This window comes from Heptranchias perlo, chromosome 11 (assembly GCF_035084215.1).
Source record: "Heptranchias perlo isolate sHepPer1 chromosome 11, sHepPer1.hap1, whole genome shotgun sequence".
Taxonomy (NCBI): domain Eukaryota; kingdom Metazoa; phylum Chordata; class Chondrichthyes; order Hexanchiformes; family Hexanchidae; genus Heptranchias; species Heptranchias perlo.
The window spans coordinates 14600855-14618251 of NC_090335.1; the positions used below are offsets into that span (position 1 = coordinate 14600855).

Consider the following 17397-nt stretch of genomic DNA (forward strand, 5'->3'; position numbering starts at 1 on the left):
TTTATATCTGATCTGCCCACCCAATTATAGTTTGATGTTAATGATGCCAATTATAGGTACCCTAGTTACACTGGTAGTTAGAAACTGGTTGGCACTGGGAATGTGAAGCACTGTGCTTTTCATGTCTGTGTATACACCACCCAGTAGCTATAAGCTGAATTGAAGTTGTACAGACCACTATTGGCAGGCAGCCTGTTGGTAGAATGAGGAGAAGCCAGATTCAGTGAAACTGCACCTGCACCTCTCTGGTTTTCTAATCAATTGAATTGGGGCCGTAACCATGATATTACACACAGTGCGTTGCATTGCAGCTAACTCACATTTAGGCGATGGGGAGAGAACTGGAAGCGAGTTTGCTTTTTGCAGTCAGTTAAAAGGCTGCAAGTTTTATGCTATCCCGCCAGTAGCTGCCTTGGCTCGATATAAATGAGGCGGTTAGGACACTCGCCTGGAGATGTGTATTTTTTCTCCTTACCAGTTTACACAGGAAGTCGCCACTGAGAGCTGCCTGCTGTTTTTTTCTGGCTGCACATTCTGAAACGTGCAGCTTGCCTCTACAGGTTAGCATTGTGGTTTTTGCTGCTATGTACAAAATATCTGGCATGGTTTCTGGACAAACTTTTAAGTCTCTAAAGCTTCTGCAAGTGCAGTTGTTTTCCTGTTGTCACCAGTGCTCTCAAGTCTGCCCAAAAGGGCAAATTCAAAGTATCCTTGGTAATTAGTTTGATATCTGGTATGATTGTTTAATTCATCGATATTTGACATTTTTGTTAGTTTCACAGGCGTCGGCATTCGTCTGATCACCGAGTGATTTCAAATATCTTATTTCAAACAAACAATAATGTTGTTAAACTTTTATCTTGTGCAACAAGTTGCAATGATCTGGAATGCACTGCCTGAAAGGGTGGTGGAAGATTCAGTAGTAACATTCAAAAGGGAATTGGATATATACGAAAAGGAAAAATTTGCAAGGCTATGGGGAAAGAGCTGGGGGGAGTGGGACTAATTGGAAAGCTCTTTTAAGGAGCTGGCACAGGCACAATGGGCCGAATGGCCGCCTCCCGTGCTGTATCATTCTGTGCTGATCTGTGAGAAAATCTGGGACATTCTAAAGCTTTTAAGTGCCTCGTTGATTTAACACAACAAGGAAAATTTTCATTAAGAAATATCTGATAACACCACACCTTTTCATGACACCACAGCAGATGTATATCACCATCAGATAGATGATTGTACCCTTGAGTATGTTTGTACAGCTATGTGATTAATAGTTTGTTTTCTTTTAAAATCTCCATTTTCTGCATTGCTGTTTATTTTTTCTAGAATCAGTTTAGATATAAATTTAGAGAGTGCCTTCTTGTAATTGCAACAAACATGTAGGAGTGTGATTTGGGAAAATATCAACAAATCACTATGCTTTGTTTTTCAACAATTTACCGAAGCTAGAGTAGAATTGAATCAGTTCCACACAACTCTGCCTCTAACAACTGCAGTCACAGGAGCCATCTGATATAACCTGCCTTGTGCGGAAGAACTGAGTCACAATGAGTTGTGGGATAACCACCCGGGAATGCAGGAAGTTTAAGTCCATGCCAATTTTTACTGGGAGATGCAGATAAGCCTGGGGTGCAAAATGGTGACTGGCTGCTGACTGTTTACTGGCTAAGTTGACGCTGAAGAATGGCCACTTTGATAAGAGAGAAAGAAAGAACTTGCATTTATATAGCGCCTTTCACAACCTCAGGACACCCCAAAGTTGTTTACAGCCATGAACTACTTTTGAAGTGTAGACACTGTTGTAATGTAGGATACGCAGCAGGTCCCAAAAACAGCAATGTGATAATGACCAGATAATCTGTTTTTAGATATACTCTAAAAGGATAAACCCGGCAGCTACAGGCCAGTCAGTTTAACCTCGGTGGTGGGGAAGCTTTTAGAAACGATAATCTGGGAGAAAATTAATAGTCACTTGGACAAGAGTGGATTAATAAAGGAAAGCTGGCACAGATTTGTTAAAGGCAAATCATGTTGAACCAACTTGATTGAGTTTTTTGATGAGGTGACAGGGAGGGTTAATAAGGGCAATGCGATTGATGTGTATATAGACTTTCAAAAGGATAAAGTGCCACATAATAGGCCTGTCAGCAAAATTGAAGCCCATGGAAAAAAGGGACAGTGGCAGCATGGATACAAAATTGGCTAAGTGACAGGAAACAGAGAATAGTGGTGAACGGTTGTTTGTCAGACTGGAGGGAGGTGTACAGTGCTGTTCCCCAGGGGTCAGTACTAGGACCACTGCTTTTTTTGATATATATTAATGACTTGGACTTGGATGTATGGGGCACAATTTCGAAATTTGCAGATGACACTAAATTTGGAAATGTAGTAAATGAGGAGGATAGTAATAGACTTCAAGAGGACATAGACAGGCTGGTGGAATGGGCAGACACATGGCAGATGAAATTTAACACAGAGAAGTGCGAAGTGATACATTTTGGCAGGAAGAATGAGGACAGGCAATATAAACTAAATAGTACAATTCTAAAAGGGGTGCAGAAACAGAGCGACCATGGGGTACATGTGCACAAATCTTTGAAGTTGACAGGACAGGTTAAGAAAGCAATTTAAAAAGCATACGGGATCCTGGGCTTTATAAATAGAGGCGTAGGGGCCGATTTTTGGATGGCTGAGCGGGTGCTTTGGGGGCGGGGGGTCTCCTAAAATGGTGGAATCTCCCGGAGCGGGTTCAGAGCCTGGCTCCAACCCACTGACGCGTTCAGGTGCGCGCGCAGCTCCCGCATGCGGGACTCCCACCAGCAATTAAAGCCAGCGGGATGATAATTTACATTGTTATTTAGGTAGTTGAGGTACTTGACAGACCTCATTGAGTGGAGGTTTTGGCAGGGGTGCAATTTTAAAGGATCCTCAGCGTGTTTCCCGTGCTGTGGAAAACACTCCCTGTTGAAGCAGACGTGTTTCAGCCAGTGGGAGATGCAAAGCATTATTTGACAGTTGGGGGGAATACCTCATTTATTGCAGCAGGGCACTCTTTCACTTCCTGCACTGGATCTAGGTGCGGGAGACGTTGCTGCTGCTGGTTACCTCCTCTACCTCCTCGAGCCAGGCCTTCTTGGTGGCAGAGACAGGCTACTTCCTCCCATCTGCTGGGTAGAAAATCTCCCTCCTCCTCCTCACCCCATCCAGTAGGACCTGGAATGAGGCATCATTAAACCTGGTAGCAGCCTTTTCCCTGGTCTGCTCCATGCTGTACTTTTGGTTGGTTGCTGCAGGAGCAGCATTGGAGGACTGCCCCTTTAAATGGGGCCCCTCCAGCTGACAGCCTGTGATGCGGGTGCGCAGTTCTCCCGCTGCGCAGGTTGACGACGGGCAACCCGGAAGCCACGGTAAGTGCCTTCAACTTACCTGTGATTGCGTGGAGAACGGACCGATTTCACTGGGCAGGTTACTCACGCGCCCAGTCGCCCCCCCCCCCCCCCCCCCCCCAGCTGCCAGCCTGCCTCCCTGGTAATATCGAGGCCATAGAGTACAAAAGCAAGGAAGTTATGTTGAACCTTTATAAAACACTGGTTCGACCACAGCTGGAGTATTGTGTTCAATTCTGGGCACCGCACTTTAGGAAGGATGTGAAGGCCTTAAAGAGGGTACAGAGAGATTTACTAGAATGGTTCCAGGGATGAGGGACTTCAGTTACATGAGTAGGCTGGAGAAGCTGGGGTTGTTTTCCTTAGAGCAGAGAAGGTTAAGAGGAGATTTGATAGAAGTGTTCAAAATCATGAAGGGTTTAGATAAAGTAAATTACGAGAAACTGTTCCCATTGGTGGAAGGGTCGAGAACCAGAGAACACAGATTTAAGATGATTGGCAAAAGAACCAAAGGCGACATGATAAACTTTTTTACACACCGAGTAGTTATGATCTGGGATGTGCTGCCTGAAAGGGTGGTGGAAGCAGATTCAATCGTGGCTTTCAAAAAAGAATTGGATTAATACTAGAAGGGAAAAAAATTGCTGGGCCACGGGGAAAGATCGGGGGAATGGGGCTAACTGGATTGCTCTCACAAAGAGCCAGAACAGGCTCGATGGACTGAATGGCCTCCTTCTGTGCTGTAACCATTCTATGATTCTAGTGATGTTGGTTGAGGGAGAAACATTGGCCAAGGTACCAGGAGAAGGATTCTTTGGGATTTGGTTGATGCAGACAACCTTCTATTTTGTGCTACAGAATGTCTAACATTACATGCTACTTATTTTCTACTCAGTGCTATTTCTCAGTGGAGCTTGTAATTTGCTGTCCCTTCTGAGATCTTGCTGCATCTGGGTTGGTTAAATGAAAGATTGTCAGGGAGTGTTGCTGGGATGGGCACACATGAAGAGCTCTAATATATTTTGGTAGCTTTCCAGCTCCAGCTGCAGCCGGTATTAACATCAACTGTGGCTGGCAAATGTCCCACAGTTGTTTTGACCACATGTTTAAACAGGAGGAACTGTGTTGTGCCACAGTTGAGGTATACGTCATCTTATCGTTAACAGGAGAACAGTGTGAGACTGCACCCCGTAGATGATCATCACATCATGGCCAACAAGCTGAGCGCACGCAGTGGAGGCTGGGTGGATTGTGAGAATGGTCATACTTCTTGTGGCCTCCAGAATCTTTGTGCATGGGGACTGAAGGCAAGGACAAGATGACTGTAACCCCCTCAGCAATTGTCTGGGCTTAATTTGTGGCATTTATGTGGAGCAAAGTATGTTTGATGCATGATTTTGAGCTGTCCTCTGACTCTGCTGTGTTAGTTGGTTATTAAGTACTTCTCCAGGCCTCTTTCCTTAATCCTGGGGTGGGTCTGCTATTGTCCAGGGGAGAGGACGTGGGCTGATGTTTGGGGTGGAAACGTATTGTTAAGACCACCCAGAAGCACAGCAGAATCTAAGTGTCTTGACCCAACAGCACTGAAGTTCTGAAACCAAAACAGGAAACACTGGAAACACACAGCAGGGTGAGCATTTTGGGCCAGAACCCTCTTGGAACTGAAGAATGAAGGCTGAACAAACATTTTAATAGAATCAAAAAAATGGGAAGGGGAGGTGTGGGGGAAACTGAATAGTTCCTCCAATAGATACTAAAAGAGAAGCAGGATGTGGTTAGTTGGTATGACCGATCATTTCAGTCAGGCAAACGAAGGAAGCATTATACAAATGAAAGAAATTAAAGAAACCAAGAACACACTGCTGGCCCTGGTGTTGGCCTTTTTATTTTCCTCTTTTCGGGACTGGAGGACCACATACGTTTTGCCAGTAGTTTCTGTTGTAATTTCTGTTGTAAGCTTTCTGTGTTCTCAATTTGTCCCATTTACTCACCTTTGCCCTTCGGTGCACCTCCCGTTGCATTAGCTATTCACAGATTCTTGGTTTCTTTATGTCTTTTATTCGTCTGTTCCCTTTTACAGAGTGAATATTGACCCCACTGCCAGGCCGATGACGCACGTGTGCCTGCCGTCTCTTGGTCGCTCAAGCCCGGCCCGAGTGTTAGTGTTGTGCTGTGTTGAAGCGCTATACGTTGTTGAGTTCTGCAGTTAGCCATGTAGACAACTTCAGTAGAGAACCTCTATGCAATACTGTCAGTCTACAGCCTGACTGCATCAAATTACGCATTACATTTCTTCATTAATTGCAACTAAACGGAGCCATCTGCACATACACAGGGTTTCTCATCACCTCCCCTGAAGGCATTGTAATGTAACAGCCCCAGAGTTGGGCCCCTTGTACAGTCCCACTCGGTACTGTTGACTGCATCAAATTACACATTCCAGGCAGATTATTGCCCTCCCACTCCCTGGCGGCGCAACTACAAATCTTGTTAATTACACCGGGTGGTGTCACTAAACGCAGCCTTCTTTCTATTGTCTAACAGAGATAACCTTTTACACCATCTAAACATCTCCTGCTTCTCTTTTGGTATGTATTTCAGTATCTATTTGTTTTGTTTTTTCCCCACTCTCCCATCTCTATTTTTTCTGATTCTGTTAAAATGCTTGTTCATCTTTCAGCTCTGAAGAGTGGCTTGGCCCAAAATGTTAACCCTGCTGCTGGGTCTGGACATTTCATTACTGCTGTGTTCGAGGGGTGGTCTTAGTAATAAGTCAAAGAAATGCCCACCTCCATTTCTCAGCACTACTTGTGCGCCGAGGATGAATGGCCAATAAAGATTAAGTTTAAAATAAAGCAAAATACTGCAGATGCTGGAAGTTGACTGCAAAAGACAAGGCTGAAGCTTTTGCAACCATCTTCAGCCAGAAGTGCCGAGTGGATGATCCATCTCGGCCGCCTCCCGATATCCCAACCATCACAGAAGCCAATCTTCTGCCAATTCGATTCACTCCACGTGATATCAAGAAACGGCTGAGTGCACTGCATACAGCAAAGGCTATGGGCCCCGACAACGTCCCGGCTGTAGTGCTGAAGACTTGTGCTTCCAAACTAGCTGCGCCTCTAGCCAAGCTGTTCCAGTACAGCTACAACACCGGCATCTACCCGACAATGTGGAAAATTGTCCAGGTATGTCCTGTCCACAAAAAGCAGGACAAATCCAATCCGGCCAATTACCGCCCCATCAGTCTACTCTCAATCATCAGCAAAGTGATGGAAGGTGTTGTCGACAGCGCTATCAAGTGGCACTTACTCACCAATAACCTGCTCACCGATGCTCAGTTTAGGTTCCGCCAGGACCACTCAGCTCCAGACCTCATTTCAGCCTTGGTCCAAACATGGACAAAAGAACTGAATTCCAGAGGTGAGGTGAGAGTGACTGCCCTTGACATCATGGCAGCATTTGACCAAGTGTGGCACCAAGGAGCCCTAGTAAAATTGAAGTCGATGGGAATCAGGGGGAAAACACTCCAGTGGCTGGAGTCATACCTAGCACAAAGGTAGATGGTAGTGGTTGTTGGTGGCCAATCATCTCAGCCCCAGGATATTGCTGCAGGAGTTCCTCAAGGCAGCGTCCTAGGCCCAACCACCTTCAGTTGCTTCATCAATGACCTTCCCTCCATCATAAGGTCAGAAATGGAGGTGTTCGCTGATGACTGCACAGTGTTCAGTTCCATTCGCAACCCCTCAGATAATGAAGCAGTCCGAGCCCGCATGCAGCAAGACCTGGACAACATCCAGGCTTGGGCTGATAAGTGGCAAGTAACAATCGCGCCAGACAAGTGCCAGGCAATGACCATCTCCAACAAGAGAGAGTCTAACCACCTCCCCTTGACACAACGGCATTACCATCGCCGAATCCCCCACCATCAACGTCCTGGGGGTCACCATTGACCAGAAACTTAACTGGACCAGCCATATAAATACTGTGGCCACAAGAGCAGGTCAGAGGCTGGGTATTCTCCTGATTCCCCAAAGCCTTTCCATCATCTACAAGGCACAAGTCAGGAGTGTGATGGAATACTCTCCACTTGCCTGGATGAGTGCAGCTCCAACAACACTCAAGAAGCTCGACACCATCCAGGACAAAGCAGCCCGCTTGATTGGCACCCCATCCTCCACACTAAACATTCACTCCCTTCACCACCGGCGCACTGTGGCTGCAGTGTGTACCATCCACAAGATGCACTGCAGCAACTCGCCAAGGCTTCTTCGACAGCACCTCCCAAACCCGCGACCTGTACCACCTAGAAGGACAAGAGCAGCAGGTACATGGGAACAACACCACCTACACGTTCCCCTCCAAGTCACACACCATCCCGATTTGGAAATATATCACCGTTCCTTCACCGTTGCTGGGTCAAAATCCTGGAACTCCCTTCCTAACAGCACTGTGGGAGAACCTTCACCACACAGACTGCAGCGGTTCACGAAGGCGGCTCACCACCACCTTCTCGAGGGCAATAAATGCTGGCCTTGCCAGCGACGCCCACATCCCATGAACGAATTTTTAAAAAAACAAACAGAAAAACTGCTGGAAACACCCACCAGGTCATTCAGCATCTGTGGTGAGAATATGTGTGGACCCTTCAGAACTGAAAAATAAGCATCGAACAGGAATCTTAATGCAATCAGATAATTTGCTCGTTAACGAAAATGGACGCGGTCTAGTTTTTACACTTATTTGCATTGCATAATATTTGAATTAATTCTGGTAAATAGCTATCCTTCACCCTGATGGCAATGACTGACACTGAAGGTACATGTCCATGAGCAGTGCGAGCCCTCTGGTACTTTGTTCGAGCATCCATTCTTCACATGTAAATCTAGATAGTGGGCTATTTGGCAATGGTGGCATCATAATCAAGCCTGATCCTCTTGCACAGAGCTGCAGTAAAAGTCATTGAATAGTCTCTGATGTTTTTTCCTCCCCCCTCTCTCCTTCCTTGCCTAGGGATGCTCAGACCAGTTGTGGCACCTCACTGTCACTGCAGCAGAGATCAGCTAACTCTGGACAGAGCAGGGATTGAACCCAGGCCCTTCCAGGTGTAGATGGTACAGTACTACACCGTGCAGCAGCCAGACCTTTAAGGAGCTCCTGTGAATACTCACTGTAATACAAAGGTGACTTAGCTCAGTCCTCCTTGTGTTTTTCTCTAAAAGAATGTTTTTGAAGGGCAGAAATAATCCCCATCTGGTGAGTCTGTATCTGTATTTTTTTTTGTTTATTGTGTGTAAAATAAATGTAAACACCAAAAATATGTATGCACAACAGGCCACATTTTGTAAGGAAGGTTAGGCAGAGTTTACTTTAGAAAAGAGGTCTGCTAGGAGCTATCAGAATGTCTTATTCCTGTGTCTATAACTGTTGATATGCCACAGGTTTATCTAAAAAAAAACTTTCACTGGCTTTTCATCGAATTGACAAATGGTTTCCTTTGGTTTGGAAGGGTCCTGTCATCAGATACTAAGTTCTTTTAGAAGGTAACCACAAGGCCTTATGAAAAAAGCAGGTTTGTTATTTTAAAAACTTAATGTTTCAACAGGTTTTTGCCAAGTTTGATGTGGCAGTTTTTCTTATCAGTCTCTGGGGCTCTTCGTAAAACGGACATGTTATATCGGTTTGCACCGACATTAACTCCTTAAAGAAGTTAGCAAAAAAACAAGCTGAGAAATGAGCAGAACCGTTGGTCCTTCACCTCTGGAATTTGGGCTGAAATCCAGCTGACACTGTTGGGATGAAATTCTCCTTTGTTTGCTGGATTTAAGGGTCCTATGTGAAATAAGTATGGGCAGTCTGAATCCAGTTTCAAGTGGGAATGGGCCTACAGCACAAAACTGTCCCTAATTTAGCACCAATTGGCAGTCACTCTTTCCTTTTTTTTGTTGTTTGCAAAATTAATGCTGTATTTACCCACATTGACAGCAGTCACCGCATGGAAATCAGGGATGCTCAAGAGGCTAGAATTGGATGAGCGCAGAGATCTCGGGGGATGTAGGACTGGAGGAGGTTACAGAGATAGGGAGGGGCAAAGCCATGCAGGGATTTGAACACAAGGATGAGAATTTTAAATCTGAGGCATTGCTGGACCTGGAGTCAGTGTATAGGTCACAGGGGTATTGGGTGAATGCGAAGGTGCGATTCACAATACGGGCAGCAGAATTTTGGATGAGCTCAAGTTAACGGAGGGTGGAACATGGGAGGCCGGCCAGGAGAACATTGGAATAGTGGAATCTGGAGGTGACAAAAGCATGGATGAAGGTTTCAGCAGCAGATGAGCTGAGGCAGGGCGGAGACGGGTGATGTTACGGAGGTGAAAGTAGGCAGTCTAGGTGATGGAGAGGATATGTGGTTGGAAGCTCATCTCGGGGTCAAGTTGGACGCTGAGGTTGCGAATGGTCTGATTCAGCCTCAGACAGTGGCCAGGGAGAGGGATGGAGTCGGCGGCTAGGGAACGGAGTTTGGGGTGGGGACCGAAGACATTGGCTTCGATCTTCCCAATATTTAATTGGAGGAAATTTCTGTTCATCCAATACTGGATGTTAGACAAGCAGTGTGATAAATCATAGACAGCGGAGGGGTCGAGAGAGGTGGTGGTGAGGTAGAACTGGGTGTCATCAGCGTACATGTGGAATCTGACGTCGTGTTTTCCGATGATGCCGGCTAGGGGCAACGTGTGGATGAGAAATTGGAGGGAGCCAAGGATAGATCCTTGGGAGACTCCAGAGGTAATGGTGCGGGTGCAGGAAGAGAAGCCATTGCAGGAGATTCTCTGGCTACAACTGGACAGACAAGAACGAAACCAGGTGAGCGTAGTGCCACCCAGCTGGATAATGGAGGAGAGGCGTTGGAGGAGGATGGTGTGGTCAGCCCTGTCAAAGGCCGCAGACAGGTCGAGAAGGATGAGGGGGGACAGTGCACCACGGTCACAGTCACGTAGGATGTCATTTGATCAGGGCTGTTTCAGTGTTATAGCAGGGGCGGAAACCTGATTAGAGAGGTTCCAACTTGGAGTTGTGGGAAAAGTGGCACGGATTTGGACTGCACTGACCCCAGCTCTATAGGTTTTTTATTTCCTTGTATTTTTCTATCATTTTTCAGTATATGTTACAGTCCCTTGGTTGTTAAGGGCTGTCGGTTGTCTCCAACAAAGTCTGCTTCCTATGGTCAATGCCAAATTAGCCAGCTTTGGAAACTAAAGGATTTTGTGTCAGTTCCAGAATGAATTGGCTTCCCTTATTAGACTTCAGATTTCCCTTTATTCAATTGCATTTTAATTTGCAAGTAAGCACTGGTACATTCCTGTAGTTTATGGCTATACTACATTTTTATACATCATGTGCCTGTTTGCAATTCTTGCAATACTGAAATTCAGGTTCTAGTGACATGACCTTTTGCGCATCAAGCCCAGATAGTTCTTTACTAGACGAGTATAAAAAGTTAATAAAGGCGTTGTAGCTCCAAGCTGTTTCCTGTACCGTTGTGAGATGTGCCTTTTTTCTGATTTTAATCAGATTCAGTTTTGCATTATTGTGTTTTCACCGGAGCCATGCCCACAAGGAAAAGAACCACAATTAACTAGCATCCATGATGAGCCCTGCAAATTATTCTTGCTTTAAAATACTTTCTTGCTCATGATCTGGCCAGTACTTTTATATTTAAAAACAAACCACCTTAGTTACTGGAACGAGATCAGAGCCATTGCTGCTGGAAATTGTACAATCTTAAAAGATGCGGAGTGGTTTTCACAGATCTCAAGAGGACTCCCATGTTAACTCAAATTACTATCTAAAGAAGAAATTGCAAATGTACCAACCAGTGTGCTATAGATCATTGTAGCAATGTTTTGTAAACAGGCTTTCTTGCTTGGAGTTGCTGTCCAATTAAAGTTTTTAAAAAGGCAGCGGTAACTTTCCCATTTGCAGAATTGACTCAGTCCACATTCATTGGGAAAATGCAGACGATATAGATGCCCGTCGCCACCCACCCCCCTCTCCATGCAAGTGCCCAGGGTCAGGAGCACAGCAGACTGGCTGCTGGAAGGCTTGCCCAGCTGCACTTCTGGTGGTCAAGCAGGGCCCCAAGAATTCCAGGCCCCATGACTTTGTGTGCTAATTGACTCTTCCAAGTCTTGATGCTCCAACCAGCACTCACGTTAAAAAAAAAAGTCAATGGTGGAGTGAAGTCAAATAAACAGCAAACCAAGATGAGTTAAACAGAAAGCAGGCACACTGCATTCCCCAGATTTCTGTAGCACTAACATTAAAGTGTGTTAAAAATTGAGAGTTATATGCGATGTAAAATTAAAATTTTCAATTGGTACATTGGTCGAGGACAAGAATTTAATGCCACTTTCAAAGATGGTTGATGTTAGTACTTCTGAGTCAGTATGATGAATTCACTTTGTTACTAAGCAGGAGTTAGCTCTGTTTGACTATTGTGATGAGAGCATTCCTTTCCATGTTTTTTTTAATTCATTCATGGGATGTGGGCATCGCTGGCAAGGCCAGCATTTATTGCCCATCCCTAATTGTCCTTGAGAAGATGGTGGTGAGCTGCCTTCTTGAACCGCTGCAGTCCGTGTGGTGAAGGTTCTCCCACAGTGCTGTTAGGTAGGGAGTTCCAGGATTTTGACCCACCAACGACGAAGGAACGGTGATATATTTCCAAGTCGGGACGGTGTGTGACTTAGAGGGGAACGTGCAGGTGGTGTTATTCCCATGTGCCTGCTGCCCTTGTCCTTCTAGGTGGTAGAGGTCGCGGGTTTGGGAGGTGCTGTCGAAGAAGCCTTGGCGAGTTGCTGCAGTGCATCCTGCAGATGGTACACACTGTAGTTACGGTTATCTGCTAACTGCCTATGCTGGTTTCACCTGTAATGTTGAACACTATTTCCTGTTGCATTTGTAATTTTGGATGTTGGCTGGATGTATTTACCGAGGCAGAGTAGAATATACGATGAATCCCTGGCCTATGAGCGTTGTGGCCAGAGTTTCTCACTTTTGAGCTTGCCAGGCGGTGGTTTTTCTCCCATTGAAATGAATGAGTGGATACTCCTGGGCTGGTGAGCACAGAAGGAAGAAATCACAGCCAATTAAATCTTTACGTTAAAACAAAATTCACTGGTAAGTAACAATGTTTATAAATTGTCAAAAATGGGGAATTATTCTCATGCTAATAGGCAGCAATTGGTCCAACCTGTTGACAGCGGGATGTCAGTTTATGTGGTGATTTATTTTTTAGGTGAGGACTGCTTTCATTTATTCAGTACCCACACGTGCCTTCCTATGGTCATCCCTATCACAGTGACCATCCATCCTTCATTTACTGTTTTCTATTCTAGCCTCTTGATCTTCACATGGTGCTTTCCTCTCACCCTTCCTTGTAGTGCATTTCCTCCCACCTATTTCATGGTCTCTGCCTCTCTCCCTGACTTTCCTCCTTTACTCACAACAGCAAACTTGGGCTTCATTTTACAAGTATTACATCAGGTCTCCGTTACTCTGTGCTTCAACTTCTTTCTGCTTTGGTCAGAGTTTAACTGGCATGATACTGAGCTGTACAGATCAGGCTTGTTCCAGATTCACTCGCAGGTCTGTGCTGAATGAGCTGACTTGAGCCTAGGTAATAGTGTGGCCATTAAGGTTGACCTCAGTGTTCCCGAGCTAGGGAAGAAAAATCAGCCAGAGTTCCAACTCCTGATTACAATCCAGAAACCCCTGCTGGAAATTGTGTTTGGATGTACGTTGTGTGAGGACAGAATGGGCCTGGTTGTGATATGCCATGGTTAAATGACCTGCAAACACTCACTCTTTAGGCTTACATACAAAGAATGGCCACTGGAGGGCCGACAGCCCCTGGTGGAACTGCACCCCACCATGAGTTACTGCCTTCAGGAGATGGGTAGAAGGAGAGAGATTAACACATTTGACATATTACTCAATGGGTTCCTTTCTGACAATCTACCGCTCTTTATTACTACATGAGCGTGATCACCTTGAGGAATGAGGTGGCACAGATGCACAGACTAAAAGCTGGATATGGTATCAGAACGTGATAGGTTTGGGCCATGTTTGTACTTGAACTCATGACATTGCCTGTTGCATGACGCTGGTTTCATCAGTTTGATGAAGTGTGTGATATACTAGTTTGAGTATGATTGAGTAACAGTTGGACTCCAAGTGCAGATAATCTTGCTTATAAGTTTGTAAACTTTTAATATTGTACTTTGTTCTTGCTGTAACTTGTATGAATTACACAACACTGCACAACCTTGCCAACACTATCTCAAGAAAATGCTGCTTTGAATGAGTCGGTTGTTCCAAGTTGGACTTTTACACAAGATCTTTTCTTGTGTTTACAGCTAGATTACTGTTCCTGTAAGACTTTGAGCCATAACTCACAACTTTATTCTCTGCCATGTATGGGCTAGTGTAGTCCAGGTCTAATCTTTAACTCTACTTAATTGGTGGAGGATTCATGGAATGCCCACAGTGTTCTTCTGTCACCTGTAAAGGTGGAAAAATACAGTCTTAATTCAGAGTTGCTCAAGTTATCTGTTGTTTTGATTTTTTTTCTTTGAGCAAAATATGCCTCCTGTGCTTTTATATTAAAATAACTTAATACAAACTACTGGATAATTTGATTTTATTCAAATTTAAAATGACTTTAACAGGATTAGACTGCATCACATTACTCGACCACTGTTGAACAGGCTAAAACTAGTTATCTAGGTTTATTTACAGATAAAAGCAATACATGGAAGCAGAAGGATTGGAAACATATTAACAGTATAATAAAAAAGCTAACAATTTATACAAATTGGGTTGCATATTTAAAACACAGACAGGAACCATCGTTTTTACAGCTCTTCTCAACAGTTCTTTGAAGCAATCTCTGATGATTTTCTGTAGAGCCCCTATTAACCTTAAATGTATATTAACCTTTCAAACCCTTCCATGGTCCCGCCCCTCCCTATCTCTGTAACCTTCTCCAGCCCTACAACCCTCCGAGATCTCTGCGCATCCCTAATTTCCTTCGCCCCACCATTGGCGTCTGTGCCTTCAGCGGTCTAGGCCCCAAGCTCTCGAATTCCCTTCCTAAACCTCTCCGCCCCTCTACCTCTCTCTCCTCCTTTAAGATGCTCCTTAAAACGTACCTCTTTGACCAAGCTTTTGGTCACCTGTCCTAATATCTCCTATGTGGCTTGGTGTTAAATTTTGTTTGATTACGCTCCTTTGAAGTGCCTTGGGTCGTTTTACTATGTTAAAGGCGCTATCTAAATGCAAGTTGTTGTTGTTTAACTAAAAGCAACCTCTTTGAAGAGTTTCTTTAACAGAATCCAAGCAAATTCGCATCGCAGTGACCTAGGAAAATGCCTGCTCTTGGTGCCCAATAACAGAGGACATTCTTAGTCAGCTATGGCCAAGAGGACTTCATATAAAGGGAACCTCATGGGTTGTGTTTTAGTTAGCACAACAGGGATACGCAACAACACAAAAGGCACACTTAGGACAAACATTCACTTTGAATAAGTTAATGAGAGCTATTTGCATGCAATTAGCCACCTACAGACTAATCTTGCCACAGAACAAAGGAGATTTTACACAGACATCTCGGAAACACCATGTCGTTCTTTAAAATTTCAGATTTACCTTAATTGCTTTAAATTGTATAAAATAGATTCCTGTGTGAGTCACAGTAATGCCCTTTGGTCTTGCTCGTGTTGCTGTCATTGGCCATTTAAATGACTTGGCTGAATTGTAATTCAATATGTTTTTAGTGGGCAGAAATACAGTTAAGACCAATGATCCTTTTATATTTACTGGATCATGAAAATCTCTCTCTGCAGCAACCCCCTTTAAAAGGTATGGTGAATTGTTTGTACTTTGATACTAATCAAGGCTGTAGCATATACAGCAGTAATAATGGGGCAGCTTTACTATCTTAATATTAATCCTAATATATACTAATAACCAGCTTTTTAAAAATTATTAAATTTGTAAATGCTACAACTTGCCTTTATGTAATACCTTTAGCATAATTGAACACTTCACGGCATTCACAAATAGGTATAAGGAAAATGAACGCCAAGGTAGGATGGTAGATATTAGAGGGGCGATTGAAAGTTTAGTCAAAGAGATGAATCTTAAGGTTTTTAAATGTGGAGAGGCAGAGAGATTCGGGAGAGAGTTCTAAGAGGGCATGTCAGGGTTGATGCTGAGGGGACATAGTCTCAGGACATTTAGGACTGAGATGAGGAGGAATTTCTTCACTCAGAGAGTCGGGAATATTTGGAATTCTGGGATATGGGGATCGGGTGGGAAAGTGGAATTGAGGTTGAAGATCAGCCATGATCTGATTGAATGGCGGAGCAGGCTCGAGGGGCTGTATGGCCTACTCCTGCTTCTATTTCTTATGTTCTCATGAGTTTCAAAGAGTAGGACTGAGGTGGCTGAAAACTTTTGAATATGTGAAGGCTCTGTCCTTCATTTTCCCTCTATATTTTTCATTTCAAGTATATTTTTAACTTTAATTTTACTTTTTTTTCCCCCTTCTTGCACTAGCAGAATCTATCTTTTCTAACTTTAAGAACTTTTGCTTCTCTTTCTCCCTAAAGTCATCCGTTATCCATTTTGATTTTAACGGCCATTTTTTCAGCTACTGAAAGTTCAGGTAGTGAAAAAAAAAATCCTTATAATCCAGGGACTGTGTCGTGGTCTTCAGACACAAAGCACAATTTTGCATGGAACCTGAGGCCTAACCAGGATATGTATAATCTTTTCCTCATGCACCTCCTAGAAGTCAACTAACGGCTCCATTGAGATAAGCCTGGAAGTCGGCCACTTACTTGATGCACGACCTGGGGAGATAATAAAAATATTGATACATTTGTTTAATATCTGTACTCGCCTATGTCCATAAAAATGCTCGAGTGGTGAATGGGATGTGCTTAATTATTAAAGACAGTGAAATGTAAACAACGTTTTGCCACTTACCCATCTGTCATATCTGTGGATGTGGCATGTTGTAATAATCTTTAAATAGTGCATCCAATAATATTTATAATCTAGTTCCAATGCCAATCCCATCACAAGTCAGTAACACTATTCTAAAATCATGTTTGTGAATGTGATGAAGTGACACAAAGTCCCTCTCATCCCGCAGTGAGAACTTGTGAAATTGAAGCAGCTGGCAAAATAAATGATGTACCACCAAATTTTCAATAATTGCAACCTTTTCTTTCCAAGTTGTTGCAATGACACGATGGGCCAAATGGCCTCCTTCTGTGCTATATGATTCTATGATATCCCCTTACACGTTGCTTCCCCACTGTAGTGACACTGAGCATCTCAACAGAGCAAAAAGCCCATCCCACTACTCTGGGGGCCATGTTTAACCGCTCTTAAAAAAAAAATTGCCCCATCGCCCTGCTTAAAATACCGTTTTTGTTTTTTAAATTTTGATGCATTTCACTGGAGTGCTCCTGTAAGCATCACTCTAATTTAAAATCTTTTCAGTTTGCCCTCACTTGTCCTATTGTCTCCTTTTTCTCCTGCATTTTCGTCTTTACTTCCTGCCTTCTCTTGCATTCATTTAGTTCTGTAAGCACAAGGAACACGCAGAATTTTGCTGCAAGTGTGTAATGTGTTGTGGAATTTCTTTACTGGGTTAGGAATAGAAATCCAATTCACAGACTGCTCTATTTCTCTTGAGGTGATGGTAATGTGCAACATTAATCTATTGCAAGATTAGTGCTTTACCTGTGTTAGTAAATTTTCGCTATAGTGCTTTTTTCTGCAGATGTTTAACTGTGCACGGCAGAAAGGTGATAAGGATAATCTGAGTGGCTCCTGTACTTGGACCTAAATAACGGGGCAAGCTGAGTGGGTTTCTCTTGTTTGTAGAGTCATAGAATGTTACAGTACAGGAACAGCCCACGGCTCATCCAATCTAT

General features: G+C 43.9%; 1 protein-coding gene across 4 annotated transcripts in view; it reads left to right on the top strand.

Annotated features, from left to right (window-relative positions):
• Positions 1-17397, top strand: part of rb1 (retinoblastoma 1) — a 207374-nt gene that overhangs the window by 156842 nt on the left and 33135 nt on the right. The gene's annotated exons all lie outside the window — the stretch shown is intronic.